Below are 22,074 nucleotides of genomic sequence, written 5' to 3'. Positions count from 1 at the left end.
TAATGTAACTCTTGGGATGAAGATGGTTCCTTACCCTGATTTATAATGCTACAAGTGTGATGTTTGCACCACCCCCATTCTCAATAATTGTTAGCAATTTAATAAGCTGCACATATGAACTGTTATCAGCAGCATTTTAGGGTTTAAAGGCAGAATTCAATTCCCTTCCCCAGCACGTCAGTCTTTGTGGTTGCACTCAGTTCTCACACAGGCTGCAAATGAAAAGAAAAAATCATATCTCACAGAGCACCGTGGTTTTCATCTACTTTCCCTAAATTTTTGGCCTGAAGATAACTCACCCGGCTTTTTTGCTTCCTTTTGTCTGTTTGGCTAGTAATTGACTTTGTCTCTCCCCTCTCCCTACACTTTTCTCCCTCCATTTGTTTCCCTGCTTTCTGATTCTAGCATCTTCTCCCTGGAGTTTCAGGTTAGAAGTTTTCCCTTTTGTGAAACCATGACAGGTGCCTAATTGAATGATGAATGTCCCTTTATTACTCTGTAATTGAACTGCCAGCTTTTTGATTGGTTTGTATAGATGCTCTGCTCCTCATCAAGCACTGCAGGGGGTTTGGTGGCTGGCAGCCTGGGCCCAGCCTCCATCTGTCTAATCACATCTATCCCCAACTCGCTTTGGCAGGAGAAAGGGTGGTGCTGGAGGAGGATGATGTTTTGGGGTGAGTGGGTGCGGGGGAGGAAAGTCATAATAAATTATGTAAATTCGGCATCGCTCTGACAATGAGAGCATCATATTGTTACATGTGTCTTGGTGGCAAACAGGCGAAGACTTTTTTGGCGTCATGGCTGCCTAGTGTGACAGGCCCTCGATGAAGATTAATGGCCCTTACCTGACTGACAGAGAATGGGATTGTGGGGCAGAGAGGGTCATTCATCATACTCTGACAGGTGTCATTCAATCCGACAGCAGTACCGCTATTGCTCTTCTAGCAGTTCCATTTTTCTGCCGGTTAAGCAAGGAGTTTTAATAACATCCCCAGAATTAAAACTCATTCTTTGTAGCAGGCCTGACAGCTGAAAATAAGAAAATCAATTCTTCACATGTTATAGCCCAGTTAACTGACTAGGGCTTTGACTTTAACTTAGACTTCAGGCTGAATTTCAAGTAGGGGGTGCTTTTGGAAAAAAACATCATCTATAAAAATGTGGCAGCAGCCCTGGCCTGGTTTTTTGTTATTGCATTGGGTTTTGAGATGGAATCTTTAATGCTACACGTCAACATTGCATTTGTCCATGCTCAAACAGATCACATGGCTGGTTGGGATATTTTGATTCATCCTTACTAATGATATTCATGTTGTCCCCTTGGCACCCTTCTTCCAAACAGCAAAGGAGGAAAAAGATGGTCACAGATTTGAGGAAGGTTGTACTATGAAGCTGTTTCTTCCAGGAAGACATATAGAATATTTCAGGAGCAAACATGGTACTTTCAAACCTTGGCAGAACACAAAATGCCTCAGAGGAGGCGCTGGGTTTATTCCTAGATTTGGACTTTCTGAGCTTCTTTTAGTACAGAACATCCTGGCATATCCTTGCATCTATGAGTATTCTCATACCATCATGTTTCCCTCCATATTGCTGGACTAGAGCCAGTGTGGTGCAGTGGTTAAGAGTGGTAGACTTGTAATCTGGGGAACTGGGTTCGCATCTTCTCCTCCACATGCAGCTGCTGGGTGACCTTGGGCTAGTCACACTTCTCTGAGTCTCTCAGCCCCACTCACCTCACAGAGTGTTTGTTGTGGGGGAGGAAGGGAAAGGAGAATGTTAGCCGCTTTGAGACTGCTTCGGGTAGTGATAAAGCGGGCTATCAAATCCAAACTCTTCTTCTCTTCTTCTACAACGTACATCGTCTTTGATTCTTGTCTACCCTTGTTAGGGCTGATGAGAGCTGTAGTCAAAATTTGGAGGGCACCAGGTTGAAGAACGCTTCTTTGGAACATGATGTTGCTATCTTAAAAGATTTTACTAGTCACAGACTGCTTATCACACGGATAATTTCTCCCTCACTTAACGTACAGTTAACAATAGCTAATTACAATCACTGATGATTAGAAACCTTATTCTTTTCTGGGAGTGAAATTGGTTCATGATCTAGCGAGCTGACAGTCTAGTTTGCTACTGTAGATGAAGTTTTGGCTCTTATCCTTCAACCACAGCCCCATGCACTCTTTGATCAACAACTTTCATAACAGAGAGGCAGAAGAGGGAGACCACAGGATATATGCAACCTATCTCATGTTTTAAAAAGTTATCAGTATTGTAGCCATATTTACTCTTCTCATGAGTCAACGTGTGCTTCTGTGGTCCTGAAATCCTTGCAAACAAGACCAATTATAAACTTGACGACAATTATTAAAGTAGTTTAGAAATATTACTGAGAATAGTGACAGTACATTAACTCACCTTCCAGCTTATAAGTTCTGCCTGGCTGGAGTCAGGAAATTCACAGGTGAGCCTGTTTGCAAAGGCACTGCAGTCCACTGAAGGTACAGCTGCAATCATGTCTTTGGTTTTGGCAAGACGAAGTGCAAAGTCTTTTTTTTTTAATGAACAGTATTTGGTGTGGTGTCTTTATTTCCTGCAGGCTGTCATGATGAATTTAGAGCTGCCGAGCCGTTTCGGCCGCCCATCTTTTTTTATGTCATCACATTCTAATCTGATGACAAACAGTTGGCCTGAAATTTGAATATACTACTATGGTAAGCAGAATTTATGTTCTCTGAGGTAGCCGATGATTTGTAAGGATTACATTGTGGACTCCCATGGAATACAATCCTGAATCTAACTGATAAGTTTGTTTTAGTGACCACTGAGCTGTTTCTTGAGGGGAAAGTGGTGAATTTAAGATTTACATGGCTGTGACGTATGACAAAACTCCAGTTAACTTAGGTTACAGAGTATGAAGCCTGTGGGGGAAAACATGCCCATTAAATTAAAACAAGACAACATTTTATTTAATAAAGAAAGTAGGAAAATGTGCTACAAACAGATCCACGGTGAATGAAAATGAAGATTCAAACAGATTATGGCGTCTGTGTGTTGGGATGCAGGAAGAACTTTGGAGAGAACATCTGGAGAGTCAGCATCAGCATCTGGGTTGGTGTGCTGTCTGTACAGCTTGTTTCGTGTTGCACCCTGAATGGTTACTCTGTCATCATTTCCCTTCCCATCAATAAATTTGATGATTATTTTCTGGTCAAGGTATTGCTTACACCTCTAGATTGTTTATGCGGGTGGCGCTGTGGGTTAAACCACAGAGCCTAGGAGTTGCCGATCAGAAGGTCGGCGGTTCGAATCCCTGCAATGGGGTGAGCTCCCATTGCTCGGTCCCTGCTCCTGCCAACTAGCAGTTCAAAAGCACGTCAAAGTGCAAGTAGATAAATAGGTACCGCTCCGGCAGGAAGGTAAATGGCGTTTCCATGCGCTGCTCTGGTTTGCCAGAAGCGGCTTAGTCATGCTGGCCACATGACCCGGAAGCTGTACACCAGCTCCCTCAGCCAATAAAGCGAGATGAGTGCCGCAACCCCAGAGTCGGTCACGACTGGACCTAATGGTCAGGGATCCCTTTACCTTTAAACTAAAATAATCTCTACGCGTTTTACAAAAACTATATAAAAATCAGTTAAAACTATATATCCACACTTCAATTCAAATGTCTGTTGGAATAAAAAATAGTATTCAGTAGGCACCAGAAGTTCCATAAGAAGGGGGCCTGTCTGGAAGGCAGCGCCATAAAATTGGGCCCACAATACTAAACACATGGCTTCTGGTAGATATGAGTCATGCATCTGAGTTATTTGATAGCTCAATGCTTCCCAGCCTCTCTGGCACCTGGGGTCTGCTGTCTCCATGGAGGAAATAGGCCTCAACAGAGGCCTTGCTGCAGTTACTGCCCTGCTACATAGCCTCCGAGTGTCCCTGTTTTCCAGGGACAGTCCCGGAATTAAGAAAGCCATCCCGGCTTTTGATTTGATCCCAGAATGTCCCTATTTCTCCTGCCGCTGCTGCTGCCGCCGCTGCCAAGCTCAACGAGGAGGAGGAGCTGGCGATTGTCCTGAGTGGCAGAGGCAGTGGCAGCTGCAAGGGAGCTTACTTCACCAAAGGGAGCTATGAGCCAGTGTGGTGTAGTGGTTAAGAGCAGTGGACTCGTAATCTGGGGAGCCGGGTTCGCGTCTCCGCTCCTCCAAATGCAGCTGCTGGGTGACCATGGGCTAGTCACACTTCTCTGAAGTCTCTCAGCCCCACTCACCTCACAGAGTGTTTGTTGTGGGGGAGGAAGGGAAAGGAGATTGTTAGCCACTTTGAGACTCCTTAGGGTAGTGATAAAGCGGGATATCAAATCCAAACTCTTCTTCTTATTATTATTGAATTCCATTAACAGAGTTATTGCAATGTTCTCCCTCTCTCATAATCTTGGTTACCCAAAGAATCTGATCAGGAGCGAGTGTGGAATGATTAAAATGGACTTCTCAGCCACAGGATGTTGTGATAGCTGTATTTTGTGTTTTTATATTGTCAGTTTTATACTATGTTGTAACTGCCCTGAGATCTGCGGGTATAGGGAGGTGTACTAATTTAATAAGTAATAATAAAATAATAATAACTGAGGTTCATGTCCACAATGCGAAATGCCATGCAACTCAGTCGACTGCCACAATCTGAGAGAAAGCTGCACTGGACACTTGTGTAACCTTAGAAATCACATTTTATCTCCTTTAATACATAGTACGTCCCACTGCTTTCAATGGAACTGACTCTCTGGTTATGTGTGCATGGAAACATGCTTTAAATGCCCCTAAATATGTTGCATATTGACCTTCACATGTGAATGCTGACAATCTTGGATGTGTCTTGTGAATGCTTGATGCATCTCTTTCAACACCCTTTGAACAGTGATCTATTACACTCACGTTCAGGCCGTGTTAGCTTTCTCCACTGTAACTTTCCAGACATTCACCAAATTTGCTTGGGACCGTCAACATACACATGGGAGCGTGGGCATTCATCAAATTTCAGGCATCCACTGTAACATTATACATCTATATCTAGCTAGCTATAGATATATGTATATATAGTCTGAATCTGATTCTTTGTTTGTTTTGAAAGTACCACTGAAACCATGCAGAAAATTGTGCCAAACCGTTTTGCCTTTGATCAGAATGTCTCCCAAGAGGGTGAACTAAGAGTCTAGACTCATTACACTCGTGAACCCCAGTCTGTATTGAATTGGCAATAAGTACACACACGGCTCCTCCCCCATTTTGGAGACCGACTTCTTCCCTTGCTGGTTTTACCTTTCTGGTGTAAACAAAGAGGATCTGACTCCAACAGCTGCAAAATTGCTCTGTGATACTTTATGAGTATTCACCCAAATACCTTTGTGACTAGTCTTTTCATCCTCACTGACATAACCCAGATCAGCAGAGTGGGGTGGGTGTGGAGTCACATGGTATTATTCAAGGTAAATCCCTTGTACTCTGATATTCCTCCAGCACCATGTGCATTTTACAACTTCCTGTTATGGCCAGAAAGAGCAAGAGGATTTCTGGCCAGAATTTTCTATTTGCCTGGAAAATTAAAAAAGAAAGGTGGAGCGGGGGGGGGGGAATCTTCTCAGTCCGAGTTGACTAATTTGAGGCTGTGCTTGGAACGAAACAGCAGTGAACAGTTTGGCCTTATTCATGGTTGAGCAGCCTTCGCTCATTTCATCATATGTAAATGGCAGATGTCACACTAACGTGTTATTCTTTGGTGAACCTGGACTCTGCACTCACCTATTTTTTTTTTAAGGTACACACATTTCAGGAGGCTTGCATATTATGTCATCTTATGGAGAGCCTTGTCTGTCCATAAGGACATTATTTTCATTTAAAATATCAGTATATACAATAGTCTTACTGGGTTGTTGTTTTCCTCTTTTAAGAAACAGAATTTCTCCAGCTCTGATCCTCCAGCATAGGACAGGCTTTAAGACCAAATAAATGTGGAATCAATTGAGATACTTTTAACTCCAAACAAAGCAAAATTACCTATATTATTTGTAAGGCATGAGATTTACAGAATAAATCAATAGCCAAATGAAAAATGATTTAATATATGCTTAAAGACAATTAAAATATTAAATTTGACAGGGAAACAATATTGTGCATATGAAGCGACAATTTAAGAAAAAGAGGTAGGACTGTATCCAACATTGTCTTTGCACAAACAGAACAGAATATACAACTAGTTTTGAGGAAGTTGCACACCAACAAAGCGCGATGGTAATAGACCATTTGATGGAAGAAAGAAAATATTAAATCAGTGTTTGGCGAATCCAATTAGCACTAATTTTACATCCAAAGATACATTGAATACACAATTTATGATTACAACATAATAAACTACCAGTGCCACTGTTTAAACACCATGACCTAATCGTAATAGAACAGCCTCAGCCAGGTCATAGAACTGGCCCACCTTGAAATGTGTTTTCCCCTGACAAGGAAGACTGGTTACAGGTCTGGGTTAAACCCATCAGCAGTGGAGAGTTTATTTTGGTTGAAAGGTCAGAAATTGGTGGGTAAATGAATAATAAAATCCTGTGTGCCAGGTCTTAACCACTGATATTAATACCCAGAGTGACCCTGTGCTTTTGCTGTCAAAATCTTATACTAGCCATTTCCACAGTCTGTTAATAGATTTGACTCTTCCATTTCTCATCGCTTCTGCTCTTTAGGCAAAATGTGCATGCATTTTCATAGGTCTCCCATTCTACCTACGTTCTTTGTTATTATATGTGCAGACTGGTATATGCTAGAACACCCTCTTTCTTCCTCTACCTTGGCGGTGGTGGTGGTGGTGGGGAATCACTGTGGAAATGAATCATTTCATGTAAGGAAGAATTCCTTTGCCTTTTTGTATTGTTCTATTCGTCCCTAAACAACAACAACAACAACTAAACAACAACAACAAATTCCTCCCTTTTCCCACTTTCTGCAACAAAAAAGAGGCGCATTCAGATAACATTTTGATTTAGATCTCTCACCCTTTTTTTTTTACTGTGGAGAAAGACTCTGGTTATTTATACGTAAGAAAAACCTGAGCTTTAGGGACTACAGATTGATCTGTTTTTCAGAGCATTCACCTTTCAGACATCCAAAATACAAGCATTTTGATCCTTTGTGGCTTGTAAATTTCTAGAGTCAAGCTTATTCCAGTCTGCTGAGGCAAGCTTTATGACCCCTTTTACATTATCTCATTAATAATAGTGAGGAACTGGGATACCCCCTTCCTTTCATACCAGGAAGGAGGTTCTAATATCTGAATTTGAGCTAATAAATACCTTGATAACTGTACCTGGGCTAAAAATTACTGTTTTCAATCTATGTCTTGTGATCTTCAGAATCCCAAGAATCCTATTTTGATTTCAAGCAAAAGTTCTGTTAACTAGGTTGTGTTGTGTGTGTGTTTTGATAATTTCCACCAAACTAAAAGCCACCAGGTAAACTAAGCTGTGTGTACAATGTTGTTGTTGAGTCATTTAGTCGTGTCCGACTCTTCGTGACCCCGAGCACGCCGGGCATTCCTGTCTTCCACTGCCTCCTGCAGTTTGGTCAAACTTCAAAAACACTGTCCAACCATCTCATCCTCTGTCGTCCCCTTCTCCTTGTGCCCTCAATCTTTCCCAACATCAGGGTCTTTTCCAGGGAGTCTTCTCTTCTCATGAGGTGGCCAAAATATTGGAGCCTCAGCTTCATGATCTGTCCTTCCAGTGAGCACTCAGGGCTGATTTCCTTAAGAATGGATCAGTTTGATCTTCTTGCAGTCCATGGGACTCTCAAGAGTCTCCCAAGAAGCAGGCATCTTTTAATTTCATGACTGCTGTCACCATCTGCATGTAGCAAATGCCAAGTCCCAATGAAGGTTATTCTGTTAGTGCCATTCTCTTCCCATATGAGCTATCCTTACGAGTTCCTGCAAGAATGCTGCTCTGAGGTTTGTTCGTGGAGTTTGCATGTTCTCTGGTGCCCCAAAGTAGAAGGTAAAACAGTTGTGGAATTCGATCATTTCCATAAGATGCTTCTGGCTCATTTCAGCTAAGAGTGGAATTACATTACCCTGTTTTCCTATTGTTAGAAGTATGCAGGGCTCCCTCTTACACTCTCTGGCCACTGCCTTCAGCCAGGGCAGGAAGGACCAATGGAGACTGTGATTTTCTGACTCCAGTGAAAAACAACTCACTCCAGTGAAAAACAACTCACCCATTGGCCAGAGATGGAGCCGCTACTCTTGCGTTTACACCCCATTTCCCTTTTGCTTTTGTATTTTTTCTAGTATAAAGTGAGCTTGAAGCATGGACTGCCTAATCTTTTGCCATCTGTACAGTGCTCAGAAAATTTTAGGCACTCTATAAATGTTGTAAAGATTACCCGTAGCCAGGGACAAGATGTGTCCTCTTCTTCTCCATTCCCCTTTCATGGATGCCATCTTGCCATGGTCACTTTCATGGATGCCACCTTCTGAGAAGTCTCTAGAGTTCTGAGGAGTCTCTTCTTTAATCCTTGTGACATTTTTGGGCCCTTATTTTTGCTCACTAGTGGTTCATATTTATGTTTCAGTATGGCAGGCTCCTGTGCTTTCATTCTGTGCTCTACATCCTGTCAGTCAGATTGCCCAATTAGATCATGGCGCCATGAAGAACTTGCTCCCACTTGACATTTGAGCAGCTCCATTGCCTCCTGCACTTGCTACATTTTGAATTCTCAACTGGTTTACCACGCATGGTTTTCCATGTTTCTGTATAATCATGCGCTTTGGCTTGATCCTACTTGGCAAGGGCTTGTGATCTTGTGAGCTCTGAAGACAGCTGACTTGGAAACTGTAAAAAGTTAGAGGATATTTCAGTCTTAAATATTTTATCTTTCAGTCTGGAATTATTCAGTGGTTTAATGTACAACTGCTCCCTTTGGAAAGGCGAGCGGCTGCGAGGGAACTTTTTTCATGTGTTGCTCCCTGGAAAAAGGCCGTTTTGCAGGGAACTCGTCAATGGGGGTGTGATGGCACTTTTCAAAGCATGGCTGGTTTTGAGAACATGCTTTTCTCCTCAGAGAGACTCTTTGGGTGGAAGCAGCTGCTCTTGGCAAGTTCCCCTGTAAGAGAGCTTGTCTTGGATGTTTTTTATGGAGAAAGGGACGCTCTTCCTGAAAACTAATGTCCTTGGAACTCAGCCACTAGCAGAGCTGGGAAAGAGAGAGAATTTCAGGGCAGCCAATTTATGCTGCTGTGGCTTTCTGACACATAGACCCTCTCAGGTGTCTTTAAAGGACTGGTGCTTTGTGCTGATGCTTCTGAGAGAATGTGTGACCAATGGCAACCCTCCAAAAATGCATTTAATTGCTGAGAGGTGCATTTGTATAGTATTCATGCTGTCTTAATAGGGGTATGTATGGGTACTTACCCTGCATTTGATTTAGCTTAGCCTCTGCTGAATGTGCATTTAATTGACAAAGTGAAACAATGCATGGCCGATCAACTCTAATAGGCCCACCGTTCTCTAAATCTAAACTTCTCAGGTTATCCCTCAGATAAACTAGTTTTTAAAGTCCATTTCTGAAGGCTACAGATTCTTGCTGTTCTTTTGTGTTAACAGAGTGCTTTTTTATTAAAAAATGTTTAGGGGTACTCTCATTTTCCTACTCACAATGAAATACTGCCCCTCAATGAGGCCAAACTTAGATTCACAAAATGGTTAGGGGTGTGTGTACCCCTGTGTCCCCCCCCCCCCAGAAAAAAGCACGGGGTTAAGGCAGGTTTCAGTCTGCTTCACTACTCTGACAGTGCCGTGTTCTCTCTTCTCTCCACAAGCAACAGCATCAAAAGCTGAGAGGGAGGGAGTAAAACTCTGCAACATAATGATGTCATAATGATATTTTGAATTTTGCAGCAGTAGACATCACTAAGGGAGAAAGGTGGATGAGACGCGGGTCTGAAGGCTTTGGCAACAGCTACATAATCATATGTAGGGACGCGGGTGGCACTGTGGGTTAAACCACAGAGCCTAGGACTTGCTGATCAGAAGGTCGGTGGTTCGAATCCCCGCAACGGGTTGAGCTCCCATTGCTCGGTCCCTGCTCCTGCCAACCTAGCAGTTTGAAAGCATGTCAAAGTGCAAGTAGATAAATAGGTACTGCTCCAGTGGGAAGGTAAACGGCGTTTCCGTGCGCTGCTCTGGTTCACCAGAAGTGGCTTAGTCATGCTGGCCACATGACCCGGAAGCGGTACGCCGGCTCCCTCGGCCAATAAACCGAGATGAGTGCTGCAACCCCAGAGTCGGCCACGACTGGACCTAATGGTCAGGGGCCCCTTTACCTTTACTTACATAATCATATAACTGAAATGAATTGGTGAGTATCAGAACTAGCTGTGTCATCTCACTTGTTTTCAACATTTTTACATGTGATGCAATAATTTCCTTTAGAAGTAATGCTGGAAGTTGAGTCTGCCTTTTACCACACTTCTTAGCTATTTACACACACACACACAATTATTTTTTGAAAGATTTTATCCCACTATTTTCAGAACAAACCATAGAACTGGACAAATGAATGGTGCTGCTTAATATTTGATATTCTCAACAGACACGCTTAAGATTGTGGTACTCAGTACTCAGGCACTGATGGGACTCACTACACCAACATCATCGGAAGGTTGTTTAATCTCTTCTCAAAGCCACTACAAAGAAGGATCTACCAGAATTCCCCCAGAAAAGATTGCTACGTTCTTGAAAATGGCAATAGGTTTGGAAGTAATTAACAACATTGTAAAATGAGCCAGGGGGTGCCTTGAAAGAAATAATCATGGGTTGTTGAGCTTCATAAGAATAAAAAATGTGGTTCCATCTTTTAAGTATTATGTCATAGTTTGTGACAGCACAATGTGAAAGCACATAAGAAAGCATCCAAAATTATCAATTCCTTTTTTCATGTACTAACACATGTTAAATTAGTCAGTAAGCCTTGAAGTTCTGCATACCTGGTGATTAATTTGTTGTTTTGTGTTAAAAAAAGAGGTTCTATCATGCTAGATTTACAGCACTACAAAATTTCACAATGTTGCAATGCTGTCTTCAATTCAGCTGCTTCATATTGAAATTTCACACACAATAATTGGCTGACCTTCACAGCTATGGTAGAAACTAATTAAAGCTGTAAGGCTTTGCTAGCTATTGCTTTTGTGTGAAATGTGAAGTTTGGTGATAATGAAATATGGGGTGCAGATGTTATTGTCTTGGATAGACTATGCCTTTGGTTCACACTAATGAAGAACAGCAATTATTAAATAAGAAGTATTTTAACCATTCACTATTTGTGTCTTGCAAGAATAAAATTTATCTAGTATTTTGTCTTCTTCTAACTTATTTAAAACATGATCAGAGTGTAGGGGGGATTTTAGAATAACAGATGGTTATATAATTTTATTTTTAGTATTGATCATGGATCTTAAGCGGGGGGCGTGGGAAACCTATAGATAGAAGAATTTGCTTTTCCTCGACAAGAAACCTTTCTGAAGAGAAGCACATGCATGTCTGCCATAGAACATCTCCCACATGTTGCAAAGGGTCCAGGCTGTGTGTGCACAAACACAATTTGAGTATCCCTGAGTATCTGAGTGTTGGTGTTGACCTTTAAAACCATAAACAGCCTCAGCCCAGTATACCTAAAAGAGCATCTCCACCCCCATCATTCAGCTCAGACACTGAGATCCAGCTCCAAGGGCCTTCTGGTGGCTCCCTCCCTTCGAGAAGCGAAGTTACAGGGAACCAGGCAGAGGGCCTTCTTGGTAGTGGCACCCACCCTGTGGAACGCCCTCCCATCAGATGTTAAGGAGATAAACAACTATACAAACTTTAGAAAACAACATTTTGAAAGCTTTTTGATTTATAGGAAAGTTTTTTAATGTTTAATGTTTTATTATATTTTAATGTTTGTTAGGGTGGGATGTGGGTGGCGTTGTGGTCTAAACCAATGAGCCTTGGGCTTGCCGATCGGAAGGTCGGAGGTTCGAATCCCTGCGATGGGGTGAGCTCCCGTTGCTCGGTCCCAGCTCCTGCCAACCTAGCAGTTCGAAAGCACGTCAAAGTGCAAGTAGATAAATAGGTACCACTCCGTCCGGAAGGTAAACAGTGTTTCCATGCGTTGCTCTGGTTTCCAGAAGCGGCTTCGTCATGCTGGCCACATAACCCGGAAAAACTGTCTGCGGACAAACACCGGCTCCCTCGGCCAGTAAAGCGAGATGAGCGCCGCAACCCCAGAGTTGTTCGTGACTGGACTTAACTGTCAGGGGTCCTTTACCTTTACTTTTAATGTATGTTGGAAGCAATCCAGAGTGGCTGGGGCAACCCAGTCAGATGGGCGGGGTATAAATGTTGTTGTTGCTGCTGCTATTTCTCCAGCCTCCACCTGTTTGCCGACGCATCATGAGATGACAAGCGCATAAGATGACATGTGTCCCATTCTGTTGCACACTCATTTCTCTAAATTAGTGCTATTGGTTTTGATGGGACTTGGCCTTTAAAGAAAAGTCCAAATTAACCACATACCAGTGGGTCATTGGGGAGTATGTTTGATAGTATGGGACCAGAACTGAGGAGATGTAGGTTCAGCCATGAAGCTCACGGGGTGACCTTGAGCCACTTCCTCTCTCACACATGCACAGACCCACACATCTTTATGCCACATGATCAGTGTCAGGATTAAATCCTATCCTGAGCTATGTTAAGAGTTAGGGATATAATATAATTAAAACACTTATTTCCAGGAATGAATGGACTTGTTGTTTGGGGTTATGTTATATTGTACCTATTATGCTTCATGTTGTAATCCAGGAGTGGAGGACCTTTGACGCTCCAGATGTTGTTGGACTTCAACTCCCCTCAGCCCAGTCAGCACAGCCAATGGTCATGGACGATGGGAGTTGTAGTCTAGCATCACCTGGAAAGACAAAGGTTTCCCACCTCTGCTGTCATGTAATATTTTTCTTTCTGTTAATGATGATGACTAAGAATAAGTAGATAATCTGAAAGTTTACAGTTTTAATATATAAAGGACTACCTTTCTACAGTGGTACCTTGGGTTACATACACTTCAGGTTACATACGCTTCAGGTTACAGACTCCACTAACCCAGAAATATTACCTCGGGTTAAGAACTTTGCTTCAGGATGACAACAGAAATCGTGCTCTGGTGGCGCGGCAGCAGCAGGAGGCCCCATTAGCTAAAGTGGTGCTTCAGGTTAAGAGCAGTTTCAGGTTAAGAACGGACCTCCAGAACGAATTAAGTTCTTAACCCGAGGTACCACTGTAATCTGAAAGCTTACAGTTTTGATGTATAAAGGACTACCTTTCTATTATTCTACAACTTCCATCCCAACTTTTCTGTTCAGAGGCTGTGTTCTCAGAAAATACAACATAGGCAGTTACCTCTGTAGGACCTTGTTTTTAAAACCAATGCCCCTGTTCATTTCTTTTGAGGAATTCATTCTTCAAAATTCAGAGTATTTTTTCTTTAAGGAGTTCTGACAATCCTAGAGGTAAGTAATAGTGTCTTCAGAAAGGTCTATTGTGGGCCTGAATTTTAGTAATTGACACCAATAACATAACAACATTAAATCATCCACTTTTTTATAGTGGATAAGCCTTTATGCTTGTAAATATGTTAAAGGATAGCATGTAGGTGGTAGAAGAATTATGCTACGATTTTAACAGCTAATAAATCTTTATTTAAGCAAGGGACCTCTAAAATTTAATTAGGCATATAAAAGCAGAGATCATTCAGAGGGTAAAAATATACCAATTCTCATACGAAAAGACATCTGCTTTGTGAAATTTTTTAAGGTTAAAATTTACTCTTCTGTTCCTGTGTCAATAGAAATAGTTCTCCTGGTGGAATTACAAATGTGTAGCTTAAGAAGAAAAAAATCATCAGCAAATGTCAAGATATGAAACAGCACTATCTTTTTAGTGTGTCGTGTTGCCGTTGCATGACTTTAAAGATTGCCATTCCAGTCTATAAGAAAAAGCCTCACCATGAAACCTCATTGCGTAGAAGTCAAAGGAAAAAGTTTTGTATGTTGTTGTCTTCAAGGTTTAATTTCCACAAACCTGAATTTATAATGAACGATTATTGTTGTTTGTACTATTGACCAGTAAAATGCACATGACCACCACAGGCAGGGTATTTCTGGAGGAAATTAGCTGTGAATTAGCTAAATACTCTCAAGTCCAATGGACAGAATCACTCTTTTTAAAAAAAATATATATGTTTTTATTAAAGGATTTTCATAGATAACAAGGGTACATATAACATCTCTGTTTTCAGTTCATAGAGTCCTTCCTACAGGTCAGTTACATTCAGTGTGAGACACTGTTGTCATAAGCAAAAGGATAAAAAGATGATTGCGCCCTCTCTCCCCGATTCTCTCCCCCGCAGCCTCACAATGTCTATGGCAGCATCACTTTTGAGAAATCAGGCAGAAGGCTTCTCCAGCATCGCCACCTGAGAAGAAACTTCTTTTCAACTGGCGATATCCAAAAGTGCATTGGGAAACCTTAGAATCATAGAATCATAGAATCATAGAGTTGGAAGAGACCACAAGGGCCATCGAGTCCAACCCCCTGCCAAGCAGGAAACACCATCAGAGCACTCCTGACATATGGTTGTCAAGCCTCTGCTTAAAGACCTCCAAAGAAGGAGACTCCACCACACTCTTTGGCAGCAAATTCCACTGTCGAACAGCTCTTACTGTCAGGAAGTTCTTCCTAATGTTTAGGTGGAATCTTCTTTCTTGTAGTTTGGATCCATTGCTCCGTGTCCGCTTCTCTGGAGCAGCAGAAAACAACCTTTCTCCCTCCTCTATGTGACATCCTTTTACATATTTGAACATGGCTATCATATCACCCCTTAATCTCCTCTTCTCTTCAAACACTTGCAGTCAGCTGCTGTGCTATAACCTCTCCTTACAGAGATGCTGTTGGCTCAGCCACCCAAATCCTTCTTTGTATATCAAATAATAATAATAATAATAATAATAATAATAATAATAATAATAATAAATTATTTCTACCCCGCCCATCTGGCTGGGTTTTCCCAGCCACATCAAGCATTCAAGTAGAAGGAAACTGTTGGTGGTTCCAAATATGTGTGAAACCAAATTGCAGCAGGATAAGACAAAATCGCCATAGATGAATATTCGTGTTACAATCCACATCCAGAACCAGAACGTTACGGACTAGTATCTCCTGGAAGGAGCTGCCCCGTAACTTCCACTGACTGTGCTTTTACTGTGGAACTGTTTAGGGAAGCTTTTAATGTTTGATGCATTACTGTATTTTGATATTTTGTTGGAAGCCACCCAGAGTGGCTGGGGAAGCCCAGCCAGATGGGCGGGGTATAAATAAATAAATTATTATTATTATTATTATTATTATTATTATTATTATTATTATTGCCAGCGTTGCCTTGGAAGAGACTGAGGGTGTGCAGGGCAGGGTGAGACCGCATCTGCTGGCCCTGTCCTCTGCCCCTATAGTGTTGAGACCTTCTCACAGAGACTGCATGTGCACAAACCATAAACACAGAGCCCTGAGCTCCATGTACAGACCCTATGTAGGAGCATGTACATTAACTCTGCTGAACACAATGTGTTGGAGCTGGAACCTTCATCTCGCAAAGACTGTTCTCTCCCAGTAAGCAGGGTTCCCCCTCGCTCCCCTTGCTTGAATTATTCTTCATAATTTTTGTTTGTTTGTTTGCTAGACTATTCCAGGTAGTGGTATAATCTGATCCCTCGAGCGAGGCCAGATGGTTCGTAATTCATTTTATATAGCTCCTGTTTAAGCCTTCCTGGATTTTTCTTTTTAAAAGAAAACTTTCATCTCCCACGTCACAAAACTAAAAGTAAAATGAAGCATTGGGTAACTAAAAATCTCTTTTTATTTCCTGTTTTTTTGTGAGGGGGGGGAGAGGGGTCTCTTTGGGCCAACATAGCTCCTGAAGTTTGCCTTCTTTTTATTGCTCTTTGAATGGTTTCTGACGCACAACCAAAAAAGAGGATGCAGATTTGCATAATATTTACATATACTCACTTATATGTAATTTAGAAACAGCTATAATTTAAATAGAAATACAAAAGATGTCATTATGGTGGAGAAGCCTTGGCTGTTGGTGGCCTGTGCTTCTGTGTAGTGTGCTGTCCGGGTGCTAACCAGTAAGGGACAACTTCAAGGTGTCTGTTTCTCCTCCTTAAGATTATCTCTCTTTATAACAGATTTGGACCAAGCAGCTCTTCAAAAAGGGGTCTTCTTCAAACAGAAAGTTGTCCTCTAACAGCACTTCAAACAGTGGACTGTCTTCCGTAAAGCAGGACTCTTGGCAATTCTAAATCATCTTCTTTAAGCTGCTCCTTTTTGGCTGAAGAGCAGGCTAAATAAATGAATGCAAACAGACTCCATGCCAGCAGAACCACCATATCAGAATATCTCCATCTCCCAAGCTACAAAACGTTTCCAGAAGGATAACTTGGTAAATGGTATCCAAACCTGCCAAAAGATCAAGGAGAATAAACAGGGTCACATTCTCCTTTATCTATCTCCTACCAGATTTCACCAACCACGGCTGTTTCGTTGCCAAATCCAGTATGAAGGTACACTGACTGTGGTCTAGATAAGGTAAAGGTAAAGGACCCCTGGGTGGTTAAGTCCAGTCAAACTTTGACTATGGGGTGCAGTGCTCATCTTGCTTTCAGGCCAAGAGAGCTGGCGTTTGTCCACAGACAGCTTTCCGGGTCATGTGGCTAAACTGCTTCTGGCACAACAGAACACCGTGATGGAAGCCAGAGCACACGGAAATGCCGTTTACCTTCCTGCCACAGTGATACCTATCTACTGGTATGCTTTCGAACTGCTAGGTTGGCAGGAGCTGGGACAGAGCAACAGGAGCTCACCCATTGCGGGGATTCGAACCACTGACCTTCTGATCTGCAAGTCCAAGAGGTTCAGTGGTTTAGACCACAGCGCCACCACAATCTGCTTTTTCCTAGCATGTCTAAAGCTGGATAGTCACCACTTTCCCAAACATATTTGTGACCAGGCAGTACTTATCACACACTTCAGAATCTAGGGAGGGTCTCTTGTTGTCCCACCACCTCCATCACAGCAATAATATTTTGCAACAAGGGACATTCTGCTGCAAAAGAAAATGTTAAAAGACAGACTTTTCTTCTAAAGCTGAACAATAGCTGCTGCTTCTTTTTTTTTGGTAAAATTTGCTCAGTCATAACAAAAACTTTGCTGTTCCTCCAATAACATCAAAAGGCACCTTGGTAATAGGCCAATTTATTTTAATTTGTTGATCAAAAGCTAGGTGATTAATTAACTAAGCGCTATTATGAATCGAAAGCCCTACTGCTCAGACTTGACAACTGGATCAAGGAGAAGAGGCAAAAGTGGTAAAAAAAGAATAAGAGAAGCTAAGAGGCATGAAAGTGATTAATAAAAAATGGAAGTCTTAAGCTTAGGAAACCACAGCAGGGGATTATGGATTATGGAGTTATATTTTTATATATTAGCAGAGCAACCCTTAAGTGATGGTGCAGAAATATGTTGTAGTGGAGAAAGCATCACTTGCTAAGCCCTGCCGGCTCTGTCTAGCCAAGGCAGAAGGTGGGGAGATTTTCTAGCCCACCCACCCCAACATTCAGCCTTAATAAAGTAAAATAAAATCCCTCCCATTGATACAAATATCAGCAGGGCTGGCATGCTTTGGGGCCTTTCTAAGGGTGTGTGAGAGACACAGGTGGCACTGTGGTCTAAACTACAGAGTCTAGGGCTTGCCGATCAGAAGGTTGCCGGTTTGAATCCCCGCGATGGGGTGAGCGCCCGTTGCTCGGTCCTGGCTCCTGCCAACCTAGCAGTTCAAAAGCACGTCAAGTGCAAGTAGATAAATAGGTACCACTCTGGCAGGAAGGTAAACAGCGTTTCTGTGTGCTCTGGCTTCTGTCACAGTGTCCTGTTGCACCAGAAGCAGTTTAGTTTAGTCATGCTGGCCGCTGGCTCCCTTGACCAGTAGAGCGAGATGAGCTCTGCAACCCCAGAGTCGTCCGCGTCTAGACTTAATGGTCAGGGGTACCTTTACCTTTAAGGGTGTGTCAAGGGAATGAGATGGCTCTGCGCCTTCCCCATTTTGGGGGTCCCGGCCTACTGATCCCTGCTGGCAGTATAAAGGCAGAACTTTCTTGCTGATAGGACTCTGTATCTCTCTGGGGAGTTGGTTTGCTTTTGTAGATTACCTTTGCTGTCAAATGTACAGTGGTACCTCGCAAGACGAAATTAATTCGTTCTGTGAGTTTTTTCGTCTTGCGAATTTTTCGTCTTGCGAAGCACGGATACCCTGGGTATTAACGGTTTTAAGAAAAAGGAAACAAACTCGCAAGACGTTTTCGTCTTGCGAAGCAAGCCCATAGGGAAATTCATCTTGCGAAGCAACTCAAAAAATGAAAAACTCTTTCGTCTTGCGAATTTTTCGTCTTACGAGGCATTCGTCTTGCGAGGTACCACTGTATTCACCAAATTTACTTTCTTTACAAGCAGTGCTATTTTTCTAAAAAAAGAAACTCACCACAAACACCTCCCTTGTTCTCTTAGAATGGCAAAGGCGCCCACCTGAGAGGTGCCAGAACTGAGTCCCAGTGAGTTCTGGCTGAGAAAAAAGCCCTGTTTACAAGTACGGTGCTGATTTGATTGTATGTTTCCTCTTTAAAAGTCAGTGTGATGTAATGGTTAGGGTGTTGAACTAGGACTTGGGAGACCAGGGTTCAAATCCCTGCTCAGCCATGAAGCTCACACAATTTCTCAGCCTCACAGGGTTGTTTTGGGATTGAAGGTGGAATGGGGAAGACCGAAAGGTGGGATATAAATGCAAGAATGAATGAATGAATGAATGAATGAATGAATGAATGAATATCACTCCCACCTTCTGCACTGGCTGGCTAGTGCTTGGCAAGGCTTTGGAAATGACACTTCAACCACCACTTATTCTCTCCCTTCAACCTCCATAGCATTACTCTCTTTGAAAATCCACCCTTGCCATTGCTGGAGCATGTCTTTCTCAGTATGACATCTTTCTTCAAACCACTATCCAAGCCTTCCAAAGTATAAAAAGGGCACAGTTGTTGACTGATATTTCTTAACCCGAGGTAATATTTCTGGGTTAGCAGAGTCTGTAACCTGAAGCATCTGTAACCCAAGATACCACTGTATATAACTTGCTGGGGAGAGCGGATTAAATGAAGAGGGGGGAGACCTATGATGGGAGTTGTAGTCCCAAAACATCTGGAGGGCCGAGGTTGCCTATGCCTGTATTATACCATAAAGTTGTCCTGCTGGGCTTAACCTATGTCAACATTTCCCACCTTGAGAGGTAACGGGTCACCAAGCCTTTGTTGCCATTCATTCTCCATGTAGGCTTCAGTATGTAAGGAACTCTGAATTGATTGCTCAAGCACATGGCTTTAACAAGCCTCTTTTGTTTCAGACCAGTCTGAAACTAGCCTTTTTCTCTACCGATGATTAAAAACTTTACCTTTTGTAACTAAGCAACATTTTAGCTGCCAGCGCATCTTTCCTGACTGCTGCATGGAAAAGTACATGAATCAGACCTTTGAAGAGTTTTGGAAGTAAATCATTTGACGACTTACCAAATGTGTGAGCTGTCTCTCTGCTAGGGAAAGAGCTTTTAAAAGAGGACATTTTGGGGGCTCACTGGAAGGTCACATTTTAAGAGTTTTACAGTCTATATTTCCACACTATTCTTTGCCGTATGTTTTGCATTGCTAAATCTCAGCTGGAGTTCTCTCACTGAAGAGCAATTGCACGAAACATGGGCCTTGGCTTCCAGGATTCAAACAGGATAGGCGTACGTAGTTTTACTTTGTTGCTTACTTATAATTCCCAGAATTCTTTTGTGTGCCAAAGCAGTTAAGCTGGTACACAACCAATATAAATTGTAAGCAACTTTATTTTCACTCACAGAGAACTGCAATATGATCCTTTTTATACCTCTGTTTGTTATAAACACTTTCTTTCCTTCTCTCTGTTTACAAGGGAAAGGTTTGTGTTCGTTCCCTCCTTCCCCATGCAGATGTTTGGAGGCTAACTGTGCTGCTTATTAATTTGTTGGTAGATATATTTCACGATTCCCTTTTGGTGACAATAAATGTTTCTGAGGGATGCATTTCTAACATTGTTTCTTTATCCTTCCTGTGTTAAATATAAACAAATCCTTGCCTAACTGGGAGCCCTTTGACTGAATATTAAGACTTTGTTTATATAGTTCAACTGTTCATTTATTTTCTGCTTAGCATGCAAAATAAACAGAATAGGGGAAATATTTAGTACTGAAATTTCATGATGATGGCAAAGCGCCTTAGACCATTGGCAAAATAGCTGCAAGGCTCCTCCCTTTTGTTTACAGATTCCCGAGCCTAGACACATACAGCTGGCTTATATTTTATAGCAAGTTGTTCCTTCGCACTCACAGACTTTTTCATATATATATTAGGAACTTGATAGTAGTTTGGTCACATCTGGAAACAAATTTTCTCTTTCATACTACTCAACAAAACCTTTAGAGTAAAGAGTTTCTTTTCTGTATTTTAAGAGTACTGCTGGCTACTGAATATCTCTCAAAAATGGGTGGATTAAACTGCATTAAAGAATTCCCTAAAAATTTACCTGCAGATTTATTACCGCCATTTCCCCTCTACCAGATAAATGTGTTGTTGTTTGTTTGTTTGTTTAATTTGGTAACTAGTATTAAGACATCATATCCTCCTCCTCCTCCTCTCTCTCTCTCTCTCTCTCTCTCTAATATGTATCTTTGCTTATGGGCTTTGGGGAATTCTGTAACAAACCAATGAATACTCTAAATAAACTATTACTGATAGTTTGATATCTGTTTATTTAATCTCTGACTGCCCCACTGCCTTTCATTATTTAGTCCTGCTAAGAATTGAGAATCCAGACTCCTTTAGGAATAGTGATAATGATGGCTTTATATTTTATCCTATGACTTACGGTTTATGCTTAATGGTGTACAAAGGCCTGGGACCTCACGCCCAGCAGGGGGTAGCCAAGGACTGGCAACTCGGCTCTAGTCAAATGTGTGCTTTTCTTTTCCTTGCTGTCTTGTTAGGCAGACAGGAGGGTCCAGAAGGAGGCTTAATTTTCAGATGCCTCGTGTTAGTAGTTTTATTCTCTCAATACCCCCTTTACCATACAAATCCATTCCATGAATTTTTGGAGGGAGATGCAATTTTTTTCAAGACGCTGGGAAAAGACTGGGGAGAGAAAAGAATTTATTTAAACAATTGCATCCACAAATCAGCTCATAAAAGAGGAAATGCACGATAGAAATTTTGTTTTTGCAATGGTTGAATATTGCAACTACAAACACGTGCACATAGAGTTAGATATTTACCGCTATGAGCATGGAAGTTAAAATTCAGGAGGACTGGAAAATGATAAGAACAATATTATACATTTTTCATCAGAAATGATTCCGAAACTTTTCGGTGTAAGGTCAGTTTAGAAAAGACAGTTTAGAAAAGTCTTTTCTTTTTAGAAAAGACAGTCCAGCTAATTTTGAAACATAGGCAATTGTCCTCGAATTCATAGCTTTGGGGAAATTGTGTCATTTGTTGCATAACCAAATAGTCACACTGTTCTCTGCATTAAATAAATTACTGTTAATATGTATATGTACAGTTCTAATATTGGGATTGCAACATTGCTTCGGCAGCTAACATATAAGGCTGTTGTCACCTCTGAAACATAGTTTTAGAAGCTGTAGGTTTCACTCTTCACACAGGCGAGGCACTTGCTAAGAGAGCGATCCTATGGGCCAGTTCACACATACCTGTTTATCACCTGATCACTTAGCACTTGATCGGCAGCTGTGTGGAACTGGACCATAGGAAACGTTTTGTGTTTGTGTTGACATCAGATGTTAGGAAATTTCTGCCTGT

General features: G+C 41.8%; 1 long non-coding RNA gene across 1 annotated transcript; it reads left to right on the top strand.

Moving 5' to 3' along the window:
* The first annotated feature begins 10,301 nt into the window (after nucleotides 1–10,301).
* Nucleotides 10,302–14,607, top strand: LOC310759539. The gene is made up of 3 exons (XR_014546391.1): nucleotides 10,302–10,400; nucleotides 10,635–10,793; nucleotides 14,484–14,607. It is a non-coding gene; the product is annotated as an uncharacterized lncRNA (long non-coding RNA).
* Nucleotides 14,608–22,074: the final 7,467 nt, after the last annotated feature.

The sequence above is a fragment of the Podarcis filfolensis genome (assembly GCF_964270895.1).
Source record: "Podarcis filfolensis genome assembly, chromosome: 3".
In the NCBI taxonomy this organism is placed as follows: Eukaryota; Metazoa; Chordata; class Lepidosauria; order Squamata; family Lacertidae; genus Podarcis; species Podarcis filfolensis.
Note: the sequence above shows the minus strand (reverse complement) of the source record. Positions and strands in the feature narration are given on the sequence as shown.